Source organism: Tamandua tetradactyla, chromosome 14 (genome assembly GCF_023851605.1).
Source record: "Tamandua tetradactyla isolate mTamTet1 chromosome 14, mTamTet1.pri, whole genome shotgun sequence".
Taxonomy (NCBI): domain Eukaryota; kingdom Metazoa; phylum Chordata; class Mammalia; order Pilosa; family Myrmecophagidae; genus Tamandua; species Tamandua tetradactyla.
The window spans coordinates 84,044,491-84,067,894 of NC_135340.1; the positions used below are offsets into that span (position 1 = coordinate 84,044,491).

Consider the following 23,404-nt stretch of genomic DNA (forward strand, 5'->3'; position numbering starts at 1 on the left):
TTCCCTCCCCAGGGATCACCACTGTCTGGGTCCAGTGAGGTCTGCTAAAGAATTTGAAAAGACTTTAAGCAAGTGGAAATCGTAGTCCTTGTTTCAGACAAAATATCGGCAAGAATGTGGGAGCATTTGGACTGCAGCATTTTTAGACAGCTCAGAAATTGCATTTGATACTCTCATTTATTTGTTGATTTGTTTTTTGGGGGGTGGGGTAGGGGGAGGTGCATGGTCCAGGAATCGAACCTGGGTCTCCCGCACGGAAGGCGAGCATTCTACCACTGAACCACCCATGCACCTGCCATTTATTTGTTTTTAAGGAAAGAAAATTAGGTGTAAAAAGTCTCTGGCTTGAGAATACTGTTTATCCTTGAAAGTTGCCCAGAGACCAATCCCTCGGGCCGAGACCCTCCTCAGAGAGTTGAAGGGACAGGAGTGGCCTCCCCAGTAGGCCTCGCTGGCCACAGCCCTGGCCAGAGCCCTGCACAGTTGGCCCAGGAAGGCCCCAAGAGCCCAGCGAGTCCAGCTCCCCCACTTTAGAGTGAAGGGCTGAGGTCCAGAGGGGAAAGCTCCTTCCTCAGGGTCGCCCGGCTCAGTGCCCGGCACCCAGCCAGGGCTTCCCCCAGCCAACAGCTATGTTGAAAACTTAACACTGACACTGAAAGACACGCAGGCCCTGTTCCAAGCCAGGCAGTGCTTGTCCCTCCTCTAGTGCAAGGGCATGTTTTAGAGGAGAGCTCCCAGAGGAAACCAGGCTGGCACTAGGAGAATGGATCCATATCGTGGGGAGCCCACTACTCAGGAGGTCTCCTCTCAGACCTGTGCCTGGGGGCAGTGTGGGGTGCTGGAGGCTTCTGAGGCCAGCCAGTTCTGCTCACTCACTGGTCCCCAGGACACTCACTGCAGGACTTTGGACAAGGCCCCCAATCTCACTGCACCTCAAAGTCTTAATCTGTGAAATGGGGAGAGTCAGAATCCCTCCCTCGTGAATTTGGTATGAACATTAGAAGAGAGAATGTGTGCAAAGGGGCTGTTTTGGTTTGCTAAAGCTGTTGGAATTCAACATACCAGAAATGGATTGGCTTTTTTTTTTTTTTTGGCATACTGTATGGCATGTCACATTTCATTATTTTTCTATCTGAGTTTCCCATTACTGCAGAGCCATTTTTTGAATTTTTGTTTGTTTGGTTTTTGTTTGTTTGGCTCGTTTGTTTTTTTCAGGAAGTGCATGGACCAGGAACCGAACCCGGGTCTCCTGCTTGGCAGGTGAGAATTCTACCACTGAACTACCCTTGCACCCCCCTGAATTGGCTTTTATAAAGGGGATTTATTAAGTTACAAGTTTATAGTTCTAAGACCATAAAAACATCCAAACTAAGGCATTCAGAGAAAGATACCTTAACTCCAAAGAAAGTGCAGGATTTCTCTGTGAGCTGGGAAGGCACATGGCTGGCGTCTGAGTCTTTGTTTCCAGTTCGCTGCTTTGCGTTTCTGATTCCAGTGGCTTCCTCTCCAAGCATCTGTGGGCCCTCACTTAGCTTCTATGACGCAAAACTTGGGCTTCTGGCTTGCCATGACAATGTCTACTGGCTCCTCTCCCCAATTCTGGTTTCAAATGGCTCTCACAGATCCTGTGGGTCCTTCTGGCATTTTTCTCTGCATCTCCGAAGGCCTGTGTCTCTATCGGCTCTCCACATTCTTTCCCTGAGCTTTCTCCAAAATGTTGCCCCTTTTAAAAGGACTCCAGTAAACTAATGAAAACCCACCTTAAATGGGCAGAGTCACATCTCCATCTAATCAAAAGGTCACACCCACAATTGGGGGTGCCACATCTCCACTGAAACAACCTAATCAAGAAGTCCCACCCTGCAATATTGGATCAGGATTAAGAGAACATGGTTTTACTGGGGAACGTGACAATTTCACAGCAGCACAAGGGTTTAGCCTGGTGACATGGTAGTTAAGAGGTACAGGCAATAGTTTGTTGCTACCGTGTTTTATTATTACTAACAAACTAAGGTGCACCTCAGTTTCAAAAATAAGTGATGTAATCATAAAGGCAGATGGATTTGCAATTTTTAAATCTGGCCGAATCAGGATAGAGAAAGGTTGGTGGTGCCCAGAAATGAGGCCAAATGGCTCCTTGTGAATGCCTGACGCACCTGCCTTAGCATTACTTGCTGGGAGAGTCCATTAAGGAGCAATTGGACGAATGATCATCAAGGGTGAGCCGGGGCCGCCTCTTGGCACCCAGGCCATCCATCTCTCCAGGAAGGGCCCTGGGCACTGCCAGTGCCAGCACCTGGCCCCAGCAGGGAGGGAGCAGGCGACCTGGCTGGCTGCAGCTGGGCTGTAAAGGGACAGTCGCAGATGGCAGCCACCTGCTCGGCCGTGCCAGAATGCTGTGAGCAAGGAGGAGCTTTAGTTACCAATGCACGTGCATTCAAACACACACTCTCTCATCCACGAGCCTCCGTGCACTCACTATCACACTGTGCTGGACAGAAGAATGGCCCGTCAAAAACAGTCCACATCCTAACCCCCAGAACCTGTGAATGTGTCGTCTTAGTTGGCAAAAGGGGCTTTGCAGGTGCGATGAAAGATTTTCAGGCGAGGAAAGTATCCTGAATTTATCCAGGTGGGCCCAGTGTAATCGTGAGGGTCCTTATAAGGAAAAGAGGGAGGCAGGAGAAAGAAAGAAAAGAGCTGCAGATGCTATGCTGCTGGCTTTGAGGATAGAGGAAGGGGTGGTGAGCCAAGGACCTGGGTAGTGGAAAATGGAAAAGGTGAGGAAGCAGATTCTCTCCCAGAGCCTCTGGAAGAGCACAGCTCTGCCAACCCATTTTGGACTTCTGACCCCCAGACTGTGAGATACTACATTTCTGTTGTTTTAAGCCACTAAACTTGTGATAATTTGTTACAGGAGCCACAGGAACCGAACACACACGTGTAGTCCTGGCAGCAGGCTCTCAAACCCTGCACACAGGTTTGCAAACTCACATCCAAGCACCGGTCTACACACCCTCCCCAAGAAACGTGGGATTGTGTGCACATAAGACTGTTCACATGTGCAATGGCACACATGCCCACACCTCCTCACACAAGCAAGTACACACACCTATTCCAGTGTGTTTACATTCTCCCTTCAAGTCATACAGGCATACACACTCCTTAAAGGAAGCCTCACCCGCTTGCTAGCCAAGCCGAAAAGCCCCATCATTATTCATATCACGTGCTGGCACTTCATGGGGGACAAATGCTTGCAGGTAGCTGCTGAGCGGAAAAGAAGGGGCTCCTCTTCTGAGTGAAGCGGCTGTTTCTGCCAAACCCCTCTGTCCCCCAAAGCATTTGCTAATCGTGATTTCAAAATAAGCGCTGGAGCTGTTGGAAGCTGACCCCGCAAAGAACAGAAAAGGGAGGTGTGCTTCAGTTGCAGCAGGAGGGATTATGGTTAGACTCTAAGTGTCTTCCTGACAGGTTGGCTAGCAAGCCCAGAAGCTATGGTGTCTTGGAGCATCCTGGAGGAGCGGCGAGCCTCTCTCCTATCCTCAGATGTTTGGCATGTTTTGGGGGTTTTTAAAAATATTTTTATTAACAATAAACAAACATTCTTGTTTGTTACAGTGGTTCACAATATCATCACATAGGTGTGTATTCATCACCATGATCACTCTTTTTTTGGACATTTGCATCTCTCCAGCAAAAGAAAGAAAAAAGTAAAACCTCATTCATGTTTGGCATGTTTTTGAGGAGTTGTTTCTAAAGATGCCAAAATGGCAATAATGCTTGTTTAGGATTCTCTCCAGGCTTCACCCCCAGTCAGCCAGGACAGGTGGCCTGGGGAAGTCGGGCTAGATCTCTCCAGGTGAGAGGAGCTGACCTGGATTCTCTGGAGACCGAGGCTGGGGTGCGGGTGGGGAGTTGGGGTGGGCCCGGGGAACCACTCTCCTGACTTCCAGCACCATAGTTTAGTTTTGCCTATTTTTGAGCTCTTTAAAATGAAATCATGGAGTGTTGTACTCTTGGGTCTGGCTTCTTTCACTCAGCATAACGTTCGTGAGAATCATCCACACTGCTGCATGCAGTTGTAGATAATTGCTTCTCATTGCTGGGTAGTCCTTTGTGTAAATGTACCGCAAAGCATCTATTCCTTTGTTGGTGGCCATTCTGATGCCAGTTTGGGGTTATTACAAATGGCGCTGCTGTGAACATTCTAGTACATGGGGTTTAGTAAACCCAAGTATGCATTTCTGTTGGATATCTACCTAGGGGTGAAATTTCAACATCAGAAGGCAGGTAGATTTCAGCTTTAATAAATACTGTCACATAATTCTCCAAAGGGACTGTATCATTTTGTGTTCCCACCAATATGAGATTCCCAGGTGCTCTGTTTCCGTGGCAATACTTGATACTATCAACTATTTTGTCATTTTAGCCATTCTGGTGGATATGTTGTGGCATCCCATTAGGGTTTTTATTGTGCATTTTCTTGATGAGCATGATTTTGGCATTTTTTCATATGCTGATTGGCTTTTTGGATGGCTTTTTTCATGAAGTGTCTGTTCCAACCATTTGCCCCCTTTTTTGTTATATTGGTGTTTAGATTTGCTAAAGCTGCCAGAATGCAATATACCAGAAATGGATTGGCTCTTACAAAGAGGATTTATTACGTTACAGATTTACAGCTCTAAGGCCACCATGAAAATGTCCAAATGAAGGCATCAACGGAAAGACACCTTCACTGAAGAAAAGCCGATCACATCCAGGGCTTCTCTGTCATTTAGGAAGGCACATGGTGACATCTCCTGGTCCTTTTCTCCTGGGTGGTTTCAAAATGGCTCTCTCTGCTCATGTGGGTCCTACCTGATCACTTTCCAGGGTCTCCAAGCATCCAAACATCTGTGCTTTCTCTAAAATGTCTCCCTTTTAAATGACTCCAGTAAGCAGATTATGACCTGCCTTGAATGGGCAGGGTCACATCTCCATGGAAACACCTTAATCGAGAGGGCCCCCCCAACAGTAGGTCTGCCCCCACAAGAATGGATTAGAAGAACATGGCTTTTCCGGGCTGCATAGCAGTTGCAAACCAGCACAATTGGGCAATCTGGTTCTTTTTTCTTAATACTTTGTAGGAGTTCATGAAATATTCCGGACATGAGTCTTTTGTTAGATATACATTAAAACTTTCTTCTCCCACTCCATGGGTTGCCTTTTTACTCTCCTAGTGGTGTCTTTTGATGAAAAAATGTTCTAAATGTACTATAGTCCAATTTATCATTTTTCCCTTTTGTGATGTATTACTTTCCTATTGTGGCCATAACAAATTACCACAAATTTAGTGGATTAAAACAACAGAAATTTATCATCCTAGAGATCCGGAGGTCTTAAGTTCCCAAAGTGAGTCTCCTATAGTCAAGGCGTTAGTGGGTCCACGTTCCTTCTGGAAGCTCTAAGGAAGGATTTGTTCCCTTGCCTTTTCAAGCTTGCAGAGGTGGCCAGCATTCCTGGCTCATGCCTCTTCTACTCCATCTTCAAAGCCAGCAGCTGTGGGCTGAGTCCTCATGCCACCATCTCTCTGATCACCTCTCATCTGCCATTTATAAGGACCTCTTCCATTTACATGGACCTTTGTGATTACATTGGCCCCACCTGAATAATCCAGAATAATATCCCCATCTCAAGGTCAGCAATTAATTCCGTCTGCAACTTTAATTCCACTTTGCCATGTAACCTAACATATTCACAGGTTCCGGGCGTTAAGATGGAAACACCTTTAGGGGGCCATTATTCTGCCTATATCATATGGTTAGCACATTTCTGTCCTACCAGAAGAAATCTTTGCCTTCTCTGAGGTCATGAAGGTATTCTTCTAGGTCACCTGTGAATATCTTTACCGTTTACCTTTTGCATTTAGAGAAATTGTTCAGCATTTTAACAACCAGCATGGCTGTACCAGGGTGTACTGACTGAGTAGCAGCCTGAAGACCCCACTTTAGTCAGTCAGCAAATAGCATGTGTTTAGCTTGAGTATGTGGTGCCAGGAGTGGAAGGGACGGAGATGGGGCCAGGCAATGCAAAGTCTGGGACATTGGAACTTTACTGAGGAAGCAATAGGGAGCCATTGAAGGTTTGGGGGTTAGACAGCAATACTAGACTTCTGGTGCAGCATTGTCGAGCAGGGAAGAGATTAGCCTAAGCCAGCCAAGATGGAGAGATCACTTAAAGGCTACATTGGCCATTCTGATAAGGGACCCAGGCTGATTGGCAGCATGACACAGACATGACCAGGGAGCATTATTAAACTGCCTGAGATGAAGGAGCCTTCAAGATCAACTTGCCCAACACTTTAGTTTCAATGAAGGTTCAGAGAGGGAGAGTACATGTCTAGAGTCAAACAGCAAGTGTGGGGCTAAGCCAAGACTCTCAGGCCACCTGTCTAAACCACAGAGGTGCTTCCCAGAGCACAGTGGAACTGACCCACCAGGGGACCACCTCCTGCTGACATAGCAAGAAGAGCAGAACTAAGGTCCAAGAACCCTTTGCCATTGCTGAGACCAGGGATGAGGACACTGAGGTCAGAAAGATGGCGCCGTTGCAACTGCCACTCAAAATCCACAGGCTGGTGATGGACGCTAGAAAAGTGCTAGAAAATCCTAGTTCTGGAAACTTTTTAGCTACAGAGCTTGGGGTGGGCATAGATGACAGCTTTCTCTCCCATCTCCTTTCAATGGGCCTTCCTGCAACACAGCAGCTGGACAGCAGTTTGAATACCCTGGGAGAAGTTTCCCAAACTCACCTAACACCTCCTGATTTTTGCCTCTTCTGCATACATGCCATCTTCAGGATTTTGCCGATGGATATTTGCTTAATTTATTTGCTTACCATTTTTCTAAAAATATTTACACCTTTACTTTACTATACTTACTTTTAAATAAATCTTCTACCACTTCTAAAATTGAAAAACCATCATTATGAATCATAAATAGAAGACAAGTACAAAAATAAGTACAATGCGCTGCTACAAAAAGGAACAAAGTCGTGAGGCATGTAATGATGTGAATGAATGTGTGGGACATGTGGTGAGGCAAAATAAGCCAGAAACGAAAGAACAATTATTGTATGGTCTCCTTTAGAAAAGGCTTATAAGAAAATAGGGGCCTAGATTGTAAGCTCTTACAGCAGACACACTTAGTCCACAGTGGTAATTATTATTTTTGGATTTTGAGAGGCTGTTTTATATATATATATATAACCTGGTATTTAGAGCTAAGAATGAAGTCGATCAGGTGGGATTAAGGTAATTCAGAACACAGGGATAAGGAAGACATTGTCTATATTTTAGAACTTCATCTACTCTTTGAGATCAAAGGAAGAAAGGTTTATTTTGTCCGGAACCTAAATTTTCTGTAGCACATAAGCTAACTCAACCTGTCTGGACAGATCCTTTAAACGACAGAAACACAGGGAGCCCAGAATAAGAATGAGGGCTTTTAATCCTGTATAGCTTAATGTAATGCTTGGATACATCCTAAAATATTTTAAGCAGATAATCAAAAAGTATTTGCAAAGTCCTTTGAGGGATAGGAGAAAAAATATGGAATTATTAAATTTTATCACTGGGGAAACCCCTGATACTGTGTCAAACTTTAGGGACACCCCAGTCAATAAGCCAAGCCCTTGATCTTGAGGCATGTTCTTGTGAAGTTTGTGTATGTAGCAGAGAAGCTTAGCCTACCTGTATGTATGCGTAAGAGTTACTCTGGCGAACCTCTGTTGTTGCTCAGATGTGGCCTCACTCTCTCTAAGCCCAACCCCTCAAGTGAAATCGTTGCCTTCCCCACTACGTGGGACATGACATCCAGGGGTGAAAGTCTCCCTGGCAGCGTGGGAGATGAACCCCAGGGATGAGTCTAGCCCTGGCACTGTGGGATCAACAATGCCATCCCGATCAAAACAGGGAAAAGAAGTGTAACAAATAAGGTATCAGTGGCTGGGAGAGTTAAAATAGAGACAAGAGGCTACCCTGGAGGTCACTCTTACACAGCTTCAGTTAGACATTGCTATCCATCTGTGTTAGTTAGGGTTCTCTAGAGACACAGAGTAACAGGAAATATCTGTAAATATAAAATTTATAAAGGTGTCTCATGTAACCACAGAAATGTAGAGAACAAAATCCGCCCAGCAGGCTGTGAAGCTGATGATTCTGATGGAGGGTCTGGACGAACTCCACAGGAGAGGCTCGCTAGCTGAAGCAGGAAGAGAGCTTGTCTCTTCTGAATCCTCCTTAAAAGGCTTCCAGTGATTAGACTGAGCATCACTCTTAGCAGAAGACACTCCCCTTGGCTGATGACAAATGGAATAAACTGTGGATGCAGCTGATGTGATCATGATCTAATTCTATGAATTGTCCTCATTGCAACAGACAGGCCAGCACTAGCCCAACCAAACAGGTACCACCACCTGGCCGAGCTGACACAGGAACCTGACCATGACACTATCATAACCTGTCAAACCTCAACCAAAACCATTCCTGCCAATCCTAAAGAACACCTAGGGCATTATATAAGATTCTAAAAATCCTCCATGCACTAGGGTAACTTTCCAGAACCCTACAACTTCCAGATGGGTCTCTGGACCAGGTAAGTCCTGAAACCTAGAGGGACCAGCCTCTCCAGAACATCAGCTAGTTCCATTTCCCTACCCCATATTATTGACAGCCCCTTCCAACATGAAAAATTTAGAATAGGCACAGCCCAAATACCCCTGAAGAGAGGGAGAGAAAGATCAAAGGTGATGGTGGAGTTATATAGAAAAGGTAGGGTGTAACGAACAAGTATGATTGCTAAATAATTAAACTGATATTTCTTTTAGTCTCCAGTATCTTAGAGCAGTTAGAAGTAAAAACCTAAAATTGTGGAATTGTAACTCATACCAAACTCTGAAATCTGTTTTACAACTAATTCTTGTGCTGTGCTTTGAAATTTATTGCTTTTTGTATATAGGCTATTTTTCACAAAAAAGAAAAAAATGTCGATTGTGATAAAAAAATTATTCCTTCTAGCCTCCTACATTCTGGAGCAGCTAGAAGGAAAAATCTGAGAGGATGGGTAGCCCATGACGAACTCTGGGATCTGTCCTGTAACTACTTGTTGAAGAGTGCTTTGAAAACTATTGCTTTTTTCTTCTTTGTTTTATATATATGTTATATTATATAATAACAAAAAATATGTACAAGGAAAAAAAAACTGCTACTGAGTTCCAGCGAGGTCATTCCAGCCATTGGAGACTCTGAACTTGAGGGCCTCTTTATTAAAAGATTAGCAAGTGTCTGAGAGGTTTTAAACACTTGCTAGCACCAAGCCCAGGCTTCCTCTTGTTTCTAATCATAAGGATTGAAAGATAAATGGGAAAAGATATAACTTCAAATAACTCTATTTAATGCCAAGTCTGCATACCCCTTACACTTGTCTCCTGGACCACCAACATTTATGCTCTTGAAAAAGTGCAGGCTTTGTCTGCTTTCTCTCAGAATGACCCACAACTCACTAGCTGTGTGAGTTCAGGTGGGCGACTTAACCTCTCTGAGCCTTAGTTTCTTCATTGGCAAAGGGAGGAAAACAGTACCTCCCTTTCAGGGTTATTGTGAATGTTAACAAGGTCCTAGGTGCAAACCCTTTTGGTACAGCTTGGCCCGTGGGAAGCCCTCTGTCAATGGCTGTTGTTTTTGCTATGAGCTGCTTCTGCAGGTCAGATTCAAAGCGGTGAGGTTATTGCTTTCAGAACAAGGTGCTAGGAGGCCAAGTGACTGGATGAGTGTGGAAGTGTCCAGCACCAAGTTGGTGCTCCGTGCCTTTGTCGAATTTGAGTCAAATTTTCTGCAGCACCTTTAATTCAGTCCTAAGAAGCCCATGCATGTGTCCGGTCCTGTGCCAGGGATGGTGGAAGATCCTGAGATAGGAGGGCAGAGGGGAAGCTGGTGGGCCAGAGAGTCATGTGCTCCCTGCAGTTATCAGGTGCAGAGCCTGAGAGCACTGCCTCCTTGTGCGATGCGTCCGAGGCACTCCTGTTGCCTCACCCTGACCCTGGCCCTGGCACCCACCTCATGGCTACTCTGGAAATTCAGGCTGAGTAGAGAAAAGCTGGGCACAGTAGTTGGATTTTGTTTGGAGCAGAAGTTTGTGGAGTGTGACTGTGTTGAGAGCGGAGAGGGTTTGGGGACAGCAGCTCTGGAGATTGCATGGAGGAGGTCGGTTAGAAACAAGGCAGAATGCTGTGAGGAGCCTGCGTGGTGGGTAGAGAGGGTCAGGAGAAGGCAGCTGCTCAGGTCACCCAGGCCTTGCAAAGTTGTATGTTTCTCCTTGTTCGGTGGCTGTGGAGCCCCTGACTCAGGCGGGAGCAGACAATGCAGTGGGCACTGCTCCCGCCCCTGGGGCTTCACCTGCCAAAGCTGCAAAGCATGCAGGGCTCCTCAGCTCTCACCAGCCATTCCTCTGTTCACTAAATTTTTCATTAAGGAAAATGGTCACCAAAGAGTGGCAGCTGGGTAAAGTTTGACCAGCTCTCACATGGGAGATTTAAAAACCAGACACAGAAGTGGGATGGTGCCTGCCTCCCTCCTCCGTCTCTCCTGACTGCTGGTGCACTGCCCCCACCTCCAGGCGTGCAGGAGAACACCCCTGAGGACACACTCATGTCCACAGGCACACATGGAAGTGCACAGTTATGCCAGCACCGTTGGATGGATGCATGGCATGTAACACACAGGTATGCAGTGTACCAACCCGCAGGTGTACAGAGGACACAGTGTAACTCAGGGTGAGGTGCATGGGCTTTGGGAGTCCTGCAGCCTGGGTTTGCATCCCAGCTCTGCAACTTACTAGGCAAGTTGATAAGCCTTCCCCAGCCTCAGTTTTCTGGGGATTATAATAGACCCTCCCTCATGGGGCTATTGGAAGGTATGCTATTTTGAAACTGGGTTGTACCCCAGAAAAGCCATGTTCTTTTCCTAATCCAATCTTGACGGAGCAGACCTAGGGCTGGGTGGAAATTTTGATTAGATTGTTTCCATGGAGATATGACACACCCAATTGTGGGTGTGACCTTTTGATTAAATGAAGATGTGACTCCACCCATTCAAGGTTGGTCTATTTGTTTACTGGGGTTCTTTAAAAGGGGAAACAGTTTGAAGTTGCTTTAAAGCCGAAACAGACAGAGACATTTGGAGAGGATACCATTGACCTTTTTTAAGTCCAGGTATCCTCTGGATGCCTTAGTTTGGACATTTTTTATAGTTTTAGAACTGTACACTTGTAACTTAATAAATCCCCTTTATAAAAGCCAACCCATTTCTGGTGTATTGCATTCCAGCAGCTTTAGCAAACTAACACAAGAGGGTCGAATGAGGCCCTCCATATACAGTGCCCACCATGGGGCCTGCGCCACGGGCAGCACTCCATCAGCGTGTGCTGTCATCACCTCTCACTGAGCACGCAGACAGACACCACGGAGATATGCCCCAAGAGATCCTCCTTCTCAAACGCTTGAATCTCTTACTCACACCCCCTTCACTGCCTTTATGTGGTTGAGCACCTGCGCTGGTTTGAAAAGGTTTATGTAATCCTGAGAAGCTGTATTTTAATCCTAATCCATTTTGTGGGAGCAACAGTTTCATCTAATCCCTATTCAGTAGGTTGGAAACTTGATTAGGTCATCTCCATGGACATGTGACTCAATCAATTGGGGATATTAAACTTGATTAGATGGAGATGTGTCTCCACTCATTCTAAGTAGGTCTTGATTAGTTTACTGGAATCCGATAAAAGAAGAAGGATTTGGGAGAAAGCTTCAGGTCACCTCAGAACCATGAAGCAGAGAGTCTACCAGCCAGTGACCTTTGGAGATGAAGAAGGAAAACGCCTCCCTGGGAGCTTCATGAAACAAGAGGCTTGGAGAGAAAGCTAACAGATGCCACCATGTTTGCCATGCGTCCTTCCAGATGAGAGAGAAACCCTGACTGTGTTCGCCATGTGCCTTCTCACTTGAGAGAGAAACCCCGAACGTCATCGGCCTTCTTGAACCAAGGTATCTTTCCCTGGATGCTTTAGATTGGACATTTCTATAGTTTTGTTTTAATCGGGACATTTTCTCGGCCTTACAGCTGTAAACTGGCAACTTATTAAATTCCCCATTTAAAAAGTTATTTCCTTACTGGTATATTGCATTCAGGTGGCTAGCAAACTAAAACAGCACCTTAAGGCCATCTGAGCAGTTTTTGACCACTTCCTCTGAAATTGTGCTGTATGGGCTGTTAATTTTTCACTTTGGTAAGGGTGTATCTATCATCTTAGGGTCTCAGCAAAAACGTCTACATTACAATCCTACAGAGAGAGGAGAAGGAAGCAGGGGGCAGAGATGAAGGGGAAGGTGTCCCGTTCTGGTGCCAGCCCTGCCTGAGGTCCAGCTGCTTCTCCTCCTTGACCCCTCCTCCTCAGCCACATTCATGGCCTTCCGGCAGCTTCCCCCTTTTGATTAAGTTGGCTCTAAAAGTTGGTTTCTGTTACTTGCAGCCAAAACCAAGTCAGAGCCAGGGGGAACAAGATGTGATTCCTCCCTTCCTGGAACTCAGCCCAGTGCAGGGGCCAGGCAGGCGAGCGGGCCCTGGCAGTCCCGTGGGGGAGGTGCAGGCGTGGGGGGTGGGCAGAGCCCAGGGCTGCAGAGCCAAGCTCGGGTGGAGGGGAGAGGGATTTCTCCGAGGCAAGGATGCTCTGAAGCAGGATGGGAAGGGGAGGAGCTGATAGCCACAGCAGGGGAAACAGCTCCTGCAAACACACCGGCACCAAAGGCCCCTGGTGGATTTGATGCATCAGCAACAACAGCTACAGTCCGTTCAGCAGGCAGAATGTCACAGTCCTGTGCTGCCTTTGTCTCCGTGCCCATGGGTGGGGAGAGTGTGATCCCCCCAGTCCCAGGCTCAGGCAGCTCTGCCTTTTCCCTCCAGGAGATCCCAGGAAGTACTGAGAACCTCGAGCCCCAGGCTGAGGCTCCTGGAACACCCATCTTTGAGGTCATGGAGAGAGGGGGAGAGGGAAGCACCTGTATCCTCCACAGGGATAGTAAGGACCGAGGGGGTCCCCGTTCTGGAGAGGGAGGATGGGGTAGGGGAAGTGGGGAGCAGGCAGCGAGTGGAGGGCAGAGCTGGGGCTGTACTGCATGCATGGCAGCAGAGTGGGGACAGCTAGGGGGGGCACCCCCGGGCACTGTGGGCCTCTGGTCTGATACACCACACTGGGAGGTGCAAACAAGGAACTCCGATGGCCTTTTGCACTCACCCAAATCTGTACAGCTGACCCTAATGTAAAATGACTTGTATTCACATCCCGAGAGAGAGAGTGACAGAGACAAAGAGGGCAAAGGTGAGCTGTGACTCTGTGCCAGGCACTTCCTAGGTCCATGGTGCTATCTCATTTCATTGTTTCCCCCAGTCTGGGGGCAGGGGGGGATTGGGATTCGTATGCTCATTTCTTGGGGCAGTGGGCCGCATGCCCAAGGTCGCACAACTTTGTTGGCAGAGTCCCCGTGTTATGGTAAAGACATTCCAGTCCACCGTCTCCTTGCCAGCAGATGCACTGTCTGGGGCCCAGCCTTGTTGCAGAAGGAAGCAAGCACCTCCGCCAGCAGCCAGGAGATGTCATGCACCCGTCTCTTAACAGCAGCTCCTGGGCTTCACCTCCCGGCTCATCCTTGCAGCGACCCTGAAGTATTATCCTAACTCTTCCCCTCCTTTCCTAGACACTCCACCCCCACCCATTTTATCCACTCTTAGTTTACGTGGGTTTCTAATAAGTGGTATGGTTTAAAGAGCGCCAATGGGTCAGAAATCCTAAGGCAGATCTATTGGCATGTCTCTGTTTCTCTGCCTCTACCCGGAAAATTGAGATTAAAAACAGGTGTTTCAGGACTGAGGCTGTCCCAGAGCAAAGAATCTTAAAATCATTATGTAATTGATTCCAAAAGACAAAAAAGAAAAGAAGAGCAATTTTATGGAAGAAAATATGACTACATATTGTATCTGCAAGATACTGCATTTTAAAAATAATACACATAGAATTTAAAATCAAGGAAACGCCTCCCTTTAATGTTTTCTCCGTGAACCGGGGAAGCCTGTGTGTACAACAGGAGGGCACACGGGCCAGCTCGTTGCGCAGGTGCTGAGTTTGGAAACGGCTGGCCTGGAGATGGGAGACCGGTGCCACCTCCCTCCAAGCCACCACCCTACTGGGACATTGGACACGTCCCCACCCTGTTCTGGGCTTCCGTGTCTCCCCAGGTGCATTGAGGGGATGGGGGTGGACCAGAGAACATCTGAGGTCCTTTTCAGCTCCAGCCTTCAAGGATGGCTCAACTCCTGCATCTCAATGTCACGGTCAGGACCCCCGGGCCAAGGTCAGATGTGACATCACCCCTCTCTCCAGTTCCCCATCTGTGCCCACACCCCCGCCCCATGGGAAACCGCGGGTGGGAATTCTTAGCCAAGAAAACGCTTCTCCTTCCTCTCACAGGGGACCCCCATCTTTCTCTGGCTCCCAGGCCTCAGCCTCAAGCCCCCAAACATTTGTCTGAGGGGGATCCAGGCTATTAAAGTAATTTACATAGTAATTAACAAGGTTCCATTAGCTGCCTCTTGGAGCCAGAACACTCTGCCTCTATTTCCCTTTAGGGGTCCACCAGCCCGGGCTGGGACTGCAGTTTGGCTGTTGGAGCGGCGAGGGGAGGATTCTTCCCTGTTCACGTGTCCCGGCTCCACGGCCAAGGACGAGAAACAATGACGGCAGAGGGCCCCAGCTGGCTGGGTAATGAGGTCTGAGGCCGGGAGGCGCCGTGCGAGCACTTGGGCCTGAAACCCCACGAAGAAAGGCAGAGGCGAGTGTCACAGCCGCGTGTCTGTTCAGCAGGCCTGACCCTCGTGCCTCCACGAACTCCTCTTTCGAGATGACACAAAATTTCTCATGTCTTCCTTGCCCGTCTAACAATAAATTATGTGTGACTGTGATAGGGTGCAAAACTATCCGGGTTACTACTTTGACTTTCTCAGCAGCCCTGGGAAGGAGATATTATTTTCTTGGAACAGAGGCGGAAATTGAAGCCCAGAGAGGTGAAGTGACTTGCCCAGGGTCACACAGCCTGGAAGTAGGAGAGTGGAACTAGAGTCTGGGTCCTCAGACACTATCTAATTTCTCCCCACTGGGTCAGTGGTTTTAAAACATCTTTGTGAAGTCCCCCGGGACTCTAGGTAGGGCTTTCCTCAAGGATAAGGGATTATTGGGAGAACTGGCAACCCTTCCCCCATACATACAACCTCGATTTCAACCAGAGCCAGAAACCAGCATTTAAGTGCAAGTAGTTCATTTGGGAGGTGATCCCAGGGAGCACCCATAGGAAAGTGGGGTAGTGAGACAGGGAAGGAAGGGAAACCGCCCAGGAAGTGTTGCAGGGCACTGCTGTGGCGACTGGGGCTGGGCCTCTCTGGGGACCGCCGGGAGGCTGGGTGAAACGCCTTCAGAGCCACCCATTCAAGGAGGGAAGAAGTGGGGTCTTCATCCCCCACCTCCTATCTGTCTTCTGTGGAGGGCTGCTTGTGGGGGTATAAAGTCCCTGGCGTTTCCACCCTGCCCCCATGTCCAAGTAGCATCTCCCTGCAGCCAGGGATGTCTGCAGGATGAGAGTGGCAGGGTCTTGTGGTAAGAAGCCACTGGTATGTAGGCAACAGTGAGTGCACAAGGATGGGTTCTGCCAAAGGGTTGGTGACATCCATACTGCATGCTTCAAATACCCTATTTCTGGGTGTTTCCGAAGTGACTCTCCCTGGCACACGCCATGAGTCAGCAACAGCCTGAATTGAGAGGCCAGGTCTCCTGACTTGTTGACCAGCACTCTTTCTGCCCTCACACCCCTCCCAGCCCCTGACCCTACCCCTCACAGCCCCCCACTGTGTGGTCCCGTCTCACAATCGTCCCCACCCCGCCTCCCTCACGGTGATTCGGCAAGGCCTTGTCAGAAGCAAACCTGAATGTGTCTTGGAAAACACTAAATGGTGCAAATTTACAAGACTGAGCCTTTCATGAAAGAAACTCAGTACCCAGCACACAGTAGGTCCTCAACACACCAAAGATGACCTGGGATTTTGGCTTTTCGCTGTCTGATATGGGGCAATCCCTACCCCTTTTTGGATCTCAGTTTCTGCATTTGAAACTAATGCTCTGCCCACTTCTTTGGGCTTTTTGTATATTAGGCGTGGTGTATGGCACCTACTAGGTGCTCAACAAAACCTGCACCTATGAAGAACATTTGGGAAACTGCCCAGGGCTCTCACCCCAGAGGGAGCGGGTGGCCCCATGGCGAGCTGGCAAGAATGCATTGTGAGTCAAAGGAATCCAGCTACCCCCCAACCCCGCGTCCGCCTCGGGTTTCGTCTCACCCCCCCGAGCATTCCCGTGCCCCTGAAGTTCATGAGTCAGGTTTTCCGGCTCCTGCTATTTCTCAGCTCCCTGCCAGCCAAACTGTTTTGCAGACCCAAGTCAATAATGACAGATTCTTCCCTCCTGGCCCTCCACTGGCGAAACCGCGGAAAGTATGTGCAGCATGCAGCCCGGGAATGTGCAAGCTTCCATTCGCTTGGCTTGGCAGGGGCCAGCGGTTTCTCAGCCAGAGCTTTTGACTAAGGCTTCTGCAGCTCCGGTTTCCAATGAGCTTGTCGGTCAGCTCAGTTTTCTGACAACGTTCATACCTTTTTTTGCACCCCTTTGGAAAACCCTGAAGCAGGCTCTGAGTCATACCATCGCCTGGAGCAGGGCTCTCTCTCGGTTGGAGACGTGGTTGCAGATGCACTTCAGGAGAACTGGCCTTGGCCTGGGAGGGGTCTGCTGCCCACCAGAGGCCCCAGTGGAGTGAATTCAGAGGATTCTTTGCTGAAAGGGACACCCAGAGTTCTTCCAGTCCACCTTCTGCCTCCAAAAGGAACTGATTAACCCATTCCTGGCCTCTGAAACTGTGTTTTTTTTAGGGGAGGGGCAGGGTGGTGGTGCATGGTCTGGGAAATGAACCCGGGTCTCCCACATGAAAGGCGGGCATTCTAACCACTGAGCCACCGATGAAACTCTGTTTTAAAAATAAATGGAATGAGGGATGAAAGACTCCCAGGGATGTGGGAGACGACTCCCGGGGATGAGTCTGGCCCTGGCACCATGGGATCAACAATTCCAACCTGACCAAAAGGGAAAGAAGAAGTATAACAAGTACGGCATCAGAGGCAGAGAGAGTTCAAGTAGAGTCGAGAGGCTACTCTGGAGGTCACTTTTATGCAAGCTTCAGTTAGACATTGCTACCATCATAACCTGCCAACCCCCAACCAAAACTATTCCTGCTAATCCTAAAGAACACCTGGGACAATATATAAGATTCTACAAAGGTTCCACGCACTAGGGTAACTTTCCGGAAACCTACAACCTCCAGATGGGTCCCTGAACCAGGTAAGTCCTGAAACCGAGAGGGCCCAGCCTCGCCATAACATTAACTAGTTCCATCTTCTTACCCCTTATTATTGACAGCCCCTTCCAACATGAAAAAGCCAGAATGGGCATCGCCCCAATACCCCTAAAGAGTGGGAGAAAAAGATCAAAGGTGATGGTGGAGTTATACAGAGAAGGTACGGTTGAACAAACGAGTATGATTGCAGAATCATTATACTGATATTCAATAGCTTAGAGCAGCTAGGAGTAAAAATCTAAAATTGTGGAATTGTAACCCACGCCAAACTGTTCTACAACTAATTGTGCTATGCTTTGAAATTTATGGCTTTTTTGTCTATAAGTTAGCTTTCACAAAAAAGAAAAAAAAAGTTGATTGTGATGATAAAAAATATATAACATATATACAAAGCAAAGAGGAAAAAATTTATTCCTTCTAGCCTCCTATATTCTGGAGCAGCTGGAGGGAAAAATCTGAGAGGATGGTATGGTGGCCCATGACAAACTCTGGGATCTGTCCTGTAACTACTTGTTGAAGAGTGCTTTGAAAACTATTACTTTTTTCCTCTTTGCTTTGTATATATGTTATATTTTACAGTAAAAAAAATAAATGGGATGGAGGGAAAGAGGGAGGATAGGAAGACTGTGAATTCCACCTAGATGTCAATTGTACATCTGCTCTGACTCAATTTCCTGCTATTATTGTAAAATAGCAATAATGATGCTTGCTTCCAGGTTGCTGTGAGTTTCAAGTGGCAACACATGAAAGTACTAGTACAGTTCTTGCACACAGTACATGCACAATACTTTTTCCTCTTTCTTATTTCTTTTTTTAAAATTCTTTTTAAAAAGCAGTTTTATTGAGATATATTCACATACCATACAATCCATTCAAAGTATGCAATCAATGGTTTTTATTATTGTTCTAGTTGCTAGATGCTGGGATGCAATATACTGGAAATGGAATGGCTTTAAAAAAGGGAATTTAATAAGTTACCAGTTTACAGTTCTAAGGCCGTGAAAATCTCCAAACTAAAGTAAGTCTATAAAAATGTCCAAACCAGGGTACCATCAAGAGGTTACCTTCACTCAAGAAAGGCTGATGAGTTCAGCGTTTCTTTTTCAACTGGGAAGGCACATGGGGGACCCGGGGGCATCTGCTAGCTTTCTCTCTCAGCTTCTTGCTTCATGAAGCTCCCTGGGAGGTGTTTTCTTTCTTCAGCTCCAAAGGTTGCTGGCTGGTGGACTCTGCTTCTCATAGCTATGTTGTTCTGAAACTTTCTCCAAAATGCTTCTTCTTTTAAAGGATTCCAGTAAACTTATCAAGACCCACATAGAATGGGTGGAGACACGTCTCCATCTAATCAAGTTTAATACTCACAATTGATTGAGTCACATCTCTGTGGAGATGACCTAATCAAGCTTACAACCTACAGTACTGAACAGGGATTAGAAGAAACCATTGCTCCCACAAGATTGCTTAGGATTAAAACATGGCTTTTCTAGGGTACATATATTCCACAATTTTAGGGTACATAAATCCTTTCAAACCAGCACAAATACATTCACAAAATTGTGCAGTTATCACCACAATCAATTTTAGAATGTTTTCATTACTTCAAAAAAATAAGCCACATTAAGAGCCCCTTAGCAGCCACCTCTCAATCCCTCTATGCTTCCCCAGCCTTACACGACCACTAATCTATTTCTGTCTCTGTACATTTATTTATATTTACATTTTATATGAATAGAATCATACAATAGGTAGTACATTGTGTTTGGTTTCTTTCAGTATAATGTTTTTTTTGTTTGTTTTTTTAAATAATTATTATTTTTTGAATTAAACAAGTTGTAGGTTTACAGAAAACTCCTGTGAAAAATACAGGGTTTCCATACACCTCCCTATTGTTGACACTTTGCGTTAGTGTGGTTACTGTTGTTATAAATTGATGAAATAATATTAAAATAGGACTATTCTCTATAGTCTGTAGTTACATTAGGTTTATTTTTCCTCATATACCTCCTGTTCTAGTTTGCTAGCTGCTGGAATGCGATAAATCAGAAATGAAAACAGCTTTTGAAAAGGGGAATTTATTAAGTTGCAAGTTTATAGTTCTAAGGCCGTGAAAACATCCAATATTAAAGCAAAGTTATAGAAATGTCCAATCTAAGGCATCCAGGCAAAGATACCTTGGTTCAAGAAGGCCAATGACGTTCAGGGTTTCTCTCTCAACTGCAAGGGCACATGGCGAACATGGCAACATCTGCTAGCTTTCTCTCTAGACTTTTTGTTTCATGATACTTCCCCAGGGGTGTTTTCCTTCTTCATCTCCAAAGGTCTCTGGCTTCATGGGCTCTGCAGTTCTCCTGGCTCCCTCCAAAATGCTTCCTCTTTTAAAGGATTCCAGTAAACTAATCAAGACCCACCTGGAATGGGTGGAGTTGCGTCTCCTCTTATGAAAGGTTAATGCCCACAATAGGGCATGTCATATCTCCATGGAGATGATCTAGTCACACACCTACAGTCCTGAATAGGGATTAAAAGAAATGACTGTTCTCACAGGATGAATCAGGATTAAAACATGGATTTTCTAGGGTATATAATCCTTTCAAACTGGCACACCACCCTATTATCAACACCTTGTATTCGGGTTGTACATCTGTTATAATTCATGAAAGAACATTCTTATACTTGTAGTATTAGCCCCAGTCCGTCATCCACAACAGGATTCACTGTGTTATACAGTCCCATATTGTAACTTTTAACTTCCATTCCAGTAACATATTCAACCCTAAATTTCCCCTGTCGGCCATATTCACACACAGAATTAATTACACTCACAAAAACGTGTTACCATCACCACCATCCATTCCCAAGTCTTTACAGTCAGTCTAAATAGAAATTCTGCACAAATTAAGCATCAGCTCCCTATTTTCTACCTTCAATCTATCCCCTAGCAACCTATATTGCAGATTCTAAACCTCTCTCTCTATATGTCTACATATCAGTGAGATCACACAATAATTGTACTTTGCCTCTGGCTTATCTCACGCCACATAATATCCTCAAGGTTCATCCATGTTGTCACATGCATCAGAACTTCCCTCCTTTTGACAGCTGAATAATATTCCATGGTGTGTGTGGACCACAGTTTGTTTATCCATTCATCAGCAGAAGGACAATTGGGCTGCTTCAAATCTTTTGGAAATTGTGAACAATGCCTCTATGAACGTCGGTGTGCAAATATCTGTGCCCATCCTTGCTTTCGTGGGTATATATCTAGCGGCAGCATGGCCAGGTTATTTAGTAATTCTCTATCTGGCTTCCTAAGGAACTGCCAAACCTGCTTCCACAGTGGCTGTACCATTTTACATTCCTGCCAGCAATGAATGAGCGTTTCTATTTCTCCACATCCTCTCCAAAACTTCTAATTTTCTGTTTCTTCTTGAATAGTAGACATTCTAATGGATGTGAAATGCTATTTCATGGTTTTGATTTGTATTTCCTTAATAGCTAGTGATGCTGAGCATCTTTTCATGTGCTTTTTTAGCCATTTGTATTTTCTCTTTGGAGAATATCTATTCAGGTCTTTGCCCATTTTAAAATTGTTTTGTCTTTTTGTTGTTGAGTTATGGGATTTCTTTATATATTCTGGATCTTAAACCCTTATCGGCTTGTATTCCAAATGTTTTCTCCCATTGAGTAGGCTGTTTTTTCAATTTTGTGACAAAGTCTTTTAAAGATGCACAATTTTTAAAAAATATGTTTATTGATAAAACTGAACATGCAAACAGTCCGTACATGGTGTACAATGAATGGCTCACAATATCATCACATGGTTGTGTATTCATTGCCATGATCATTTTTTTTTTTTGAACATTTGCTTCACTTCAGAAAAGGAAAGAAAACAGAAGGACTCATATATAAAATACTCCTTGCCCTTCCCTCTCATTGACCACTAGTATTTCAATCTACCCAATTTATTTTAACCTTTGTCTCCTCTGTTATTTGTTTATTTTTATCTATTTTTTTACTCATCTGTCCATACCCTAGATAAAAGGAGCATCAGACACAAGGTTTTCACAATGACACAGTCACATTGTAAAAGCTGTATCATTATACAATCGTCTTCAAGAAACAAGGATGCTCTTTGTCCGCCGGCCCGGCGCGGCGCTCATGCCCTGCCAGCCAGCCGCCCTCCTCTCCCTCTTCCCCCTTCTGCTCCGGTGGCACTCCATCCGCCATCTTATCCTTCCCTTCCTCCTCCTGCTCCGGCGGCTCTCCAACCACCACCGTGCCCTCTTCCGCCATCACCGGCTCCTCTGCCACCAGCCTCGACACCCTTGCCACCCTCACCTTTCCTCCTCCAGAACAGCTACTGGGGGAGTGGAGACAATACAGAGCAGCTCCCGGAGCCATGACGGAGATCAAAGGGATGGCGTACCCCATCCTGGAACGGCTGACTGTCTGGGAGAACCAGCTCCGATGAGATCGCTGAGGGGCGCGGGCTTTCCCGGGCGGGATGGCAAGCGGCCGGAGTCCCTCCCTTCCTCCTTCCCAGGCTAGCTGGCAGAATTAGGCAGGCGGTCCCCTCGGGCCGCGGTGACTGGCGCCCCACCACGCGAGGCCCCCCGGATCAACTGAGAGAGTTGGGTCGGAAATCCCCAGACTGCGGAGAACGGTGACCGGGGGGTCCCTTCCAAACATGTGACTCCCCGGTCCGGCTGGGAACAGTGCACTCTCCCGGGCTGCAGCAGCTGGCGCCCTCCCACCACGCTTGGCGCCCTGGGCTGACTAGGAAATTCGGTCGGGCGCTCTCCCGGGCTGTGGCGGCCGGCAACCCTCCCCGTGTTTGGACCCCCGGGCCTGCTGGCACTCTTCCAAGCCGCTTCGGCTGCCGAACCTCCCCCACGGCGAGAGTTTTCCAAAGTTAAAGGACCTACAGCAACTTTTACTGGTGGAACCCTCAGACAAACGTGTGCCACGAGCGCCACCTACTGGGCAGGATAAGAAAAACAGAACCCAGAGATTTCACAGAAAAATCTTTCAACCTGTGGGGTCCAACACCCAGGGAAATCTGACTAAATGCCCAGATACCAGCAGAAGATAACGGATCACGCTCAGAAAATTGAAAATATGGCCCAGTCAAAGGAACAAACCAATAGTTCAAATGAGATACAGGAGCTGAAACAACTAATGCTGAATATACGAACAGAAATGGAAAACCTCTTCAAAAACGAAATTGATAAATTGAGGGAGGACATGAAGAAGACATGGGCTGAACAAAAGGAAGAAATAGAAAAACTGAAAAAAACAAATCACAGAGCTTATGGAAGTGAAGGATAAAGTAGAAAAGATGGAAAAAACAATGGATACCTACAATGATAGATTTAAAGACACAGAAGATAGAATTAGTGATTTGGAGGATGGAACATCTGAATTCCAAAAAGAAACAGAAACTATCTGGAAAAGAATGGAAAAATTTGAACAGGATATCAGGGAACTCAAGGACAATATGAACCGCACAAATATAGTGTTGTGGGTGTCCCAGAAGGAGAAGAGAAGGGAAAAGGAGGAGAAAAACTAATGGAAGAAATTATCACTGAAAATTTCCCAACTCTTATGAAAGACCTAAAATTACAGATCCAAGAAGTGCAGTGCACCCCCAAAGACATTAGACCCAAATAGGCGTTCTCCAAGACACTTACTAGTTAGAATGTCAGAGGTCAAAGAGAAAGAGAGGATCTTGAAAGCAGCGAGAGAGAAGCAATTCATCACATACAAGGGAAACCCAATAAGACTATGTGTAGATTTCTCAGCTGAAACCATGGAAGCTAGAATACAGTGGGATGATATATTTAAGTTGCTAAAAGAGAAAAATTGCCAA

General features: G+C 46.4%; 1 non-coding gene across 1 annotated transcript; it reads right to left on the minus strand.

Annotated features, from left to right (window-relative positions):
- Positions 1-219: 219 nt before the first annotated feature.
- On the minus strand, positions 220-290 carry TRNAG-UCC (transfer RNA glycine (anticodon UCC)). The gene has a single exon. It is a non-coding gene; the product is annotated as a tRNA-Gly (tRNA).
- Positions 291-23,404: the final 23,114 nt, after the last annotated feature.